This window comes from Carya illinoinensis, chromosome 7, assembly GCF_018687715.1.
Source record: "Carya illinoinensis cultivar Pawnee chromosome 7, C.illinoinensisPawnee_v1, whole genome shotgun sequence".
Lineage (NCBI taxonomy): Eukaryota > Viridiplantae > Streptophyta > Magnoliopsida > Fagales > Juglandaceae > Carya > Carya illinoinensis.
This window is the reverse complement of record NC_056758.1, coordinates 19,722,438-19,725,708: the sequence shown is the minus strand read 5'-3', so window position 1 is coordinate 19,725,708 and position 3,271 is coordinate 19,722,438.

The window sequence follows — 3,271 nt, the reverse complement described above, 5'->3', positions numbered from 1 at the left end:
TGTGTGGACAACTTGAACTTGAAACTCCTTTATTCTTTGAATTCATTTGTTATCATCAAAATCCATGTGTAGATTTATAATCACATGAAACTTGAAACCTTGGGTTCAACAGTTTTGTAGGTCAAAAGTCTTAATTTTGATGGCTTTTTAGGTGAAGGAGTGGTGCTTTGTTGGTTGCTGAGTGATCATTCATGTGCAGGAAAAAGTAGAGGAGTATGGTGGTGGTGGTCCAGCCGTGACATGCTCTATCCTCATCCTTTGTCAAATCGGTTTGGGTCCACTTTGGGGTATAAGATGACAAACCAACTCATGAGTGCCTTGAGGGCTTACTGGGTATTGGTGGAAAGGAGGTGGCATGTGGTAGTTGCTCAGCCATATATGCAGAAGTGAGATCAGAACCCAAGCTAATCGGTTTCCATCCAACTAGAGTTTAGGTGCATTCGGTTTGGGATTTTGTGGTTTGGTTCTAAAGGGTTGATATAAGGCATGAACGGTGAGAATTTGAACTAAAAACAAGATGGAATTGGCATGGGCTATGAGGCAATTTTTGTGCAATGTACATGAAAGTGCATGTGTGAGTCGATTGGTGGATCTTGGGCAATGATATGTCTTTGCTTCTAATGACATGTGTGGAATCAAGACTAATCTTCTAATTTAGTCTAAGAATGATCAAAAAAATAGTTAAAATAATAAATTTCAGATCAAAAAGTCTAAAAAGATTAAGCTGGAAAATTAAGCTCAAAACATGGTTTAAAGATCACTAATCATGGTTAAGTTTGATCAATGCTCTTAACCCTAGTTCAAAACTTAATTTTGAGTCCAAAGAATTCCTTAGGGACATGAGATACAATATAGACTTGAGGAAACCAATGGTACGGTGTATGTGAGCTTCAAATAGAAGTGTGAAAAATGCAAGACAAGGCTATGGGCCTTGTTGGGCTAATGTCATGAATGGGAGTTGCATGGTTCATGGGTTTTTGGGTGTGAGTTGATGGGAGGCCCTGGTTCCAAATTTTAAGAGATCATAAGAGGCCTCAAGATCCACAAAGATGAGGCTTGAAAGGCTTGTCTTATCATAAATAGGCCATAGGTCAAACCTAACACAAAGTTAGGCCCAAAAGGCCTTATGCCTTCCTTACACTTGGGCGAAAACTTTCTAAGGGCCTTAAGTGAAGCACTATTGGGCTTGCTTACTAAACCACTCAATCTTAACCATTAAGGACACTACGTGCCATAGTCTAATGGGTAAAACAAGCCTAACTTTCTCCCAAAAAAACTAAATTCATAATAATAATTCTTATGCTTCTATATATATATATATAAATCCCAAAATCATAAGATTATTCTAAGGGCAATTAGGGGTTAATTCTACTGGGTAATTAGGCACGTTACATCCCCGCCCCCCCATTAAGACAAGATTTCATCCTTAAAATCGAGGTCTTAGTAAATATAAGACATGCATCAAACAAAAGCTAAGTGTGACTCACCAACTATGCTATGGCTTGGGGCTCGAAGGGGGTCTCTCAGTGTCATCTTCTGTCATCTCGTCCTGGGTGTGGTAAAAGTACTTTTCCTCCACTGAATCATAAAGAGTGTTAAGTCTCTTCTTGTTGAACCTCCACTGTTTAGTCTCCTTACTCTCAAGCCTGGGATATCCCTCCCCACAAAAACAAATGCAACTCAAAGAGGAGTTAGAAAAATTTGGTGTTTCGAGGGGAGTGGGGTTAGAATATAGTGGCTCTTACTCAACCTAATGCTACTCGGCTACCTAGCTCGATTCAGGATGAACTGGTGTAGCTAAGAAAGTTAACCTAATAAGGCATCTAAGCCATCTAGTCCTAGTCTCCCCATCCACCGAAAGAGGTCATAAGGGCTAGCATTCTTCATGTGGTAGGGCTTTCCTCATGCAGACGTTACCTCTCCCGTCATGGTCAAGGATGTGAGTCCTATGGTACTCCAACCTCTCCTACTGAACCAAAATGTGTTGATCATATGGTCTAGTCATATCCATTGCTACTCGACTTTTAGCCTCCGAAGTCGAGTAGAGGTCATATATGTCCAACGGGTGATCCTACCATTTTTGACCATGGTGCAACTATAAACAATGAGAAAGAATGCGGGTCACATGGCGACATAACAATGGATGCCATGATGCTATGCCAAACAATTGACAAGCCTAATATGTGATGCCCCCAAATCCCCACGCATGGACACGGGGAAATCGAGACGTCCGGATGATAACATCATGGGTCACCACCCTATCAACGAGTGCCAAGTGTGTGTATAAGCAACAAATGTGCGCGAAGAAACACGCAGCGGATAGCATAGTCATAAACTAAGTACCAGAATTTTTCTTAGTTTAATACAAAGCTGTTCAAAGCATACATAATAAAATATTACAAACTACAAATATAGTTTCAAACCAACTATAAAGCATAACTCCAACTCAAAACTTCGGCGGAGCCGCATCCTCAAGCTCAGCCTCCTCCTCTTCCTTGAACTCTGCACCAAAATCTACGGAACCAAAAATGGTACCACAGGTAAGTAAGATCCAAACACCATTAGATAAAAACATATAAAACTCAAACAGTATGCATGAAAGAAAAGCCAATGCACATGCCCCATGAAAACCATATTTTTCCACGCACGCCAAAAAAACCCATTTGGCCCAAAAACATTACCATTAAAACTATTCCTCGCCATTATCCCAGATAATGGCCCAAAACAAAAACCACCATTTTCCCAGAAAATGGATCACATAGCCTCAAAACGAACCTCGCCATTTTCCCAGAAAATGGCCCGTAATCAAAACCATAAAACCAATCCAATTATGCATGCACCATGTTCTCCCCTAGGGATCATCCGTACACTCTGGCTCTGTGCCACACCGCAGGTAACGTCTACGCGTGTGACACCTAAACGAGCGATGCCCAGTACTTGTGCCCAGCGTGTCCCTGGACCAGGCCATCCTCTAGTCCCCGCCACTCTAGGGACCACGGATTCGACACGATAGCGTTACCGTATCGTGCGATCCGGTCGTCGCCCAGTGACAACTCAGGGGATGTCACTCAGTATTATCCACTCCCGAGTGATCAGAGGAGCTCCACCTAGATAATACCCCATCCCGGCTTGGGGTCGTGATACACACGCACCCGAAAATCCATTTATGCTGACAAAACATGATTTTCTCAATTTAAAAAAATGCACATGTATGCTTCATGTAATACATGCCTCAAGGCACAAATAACCAACCAAAACAAGCAATTTCGTC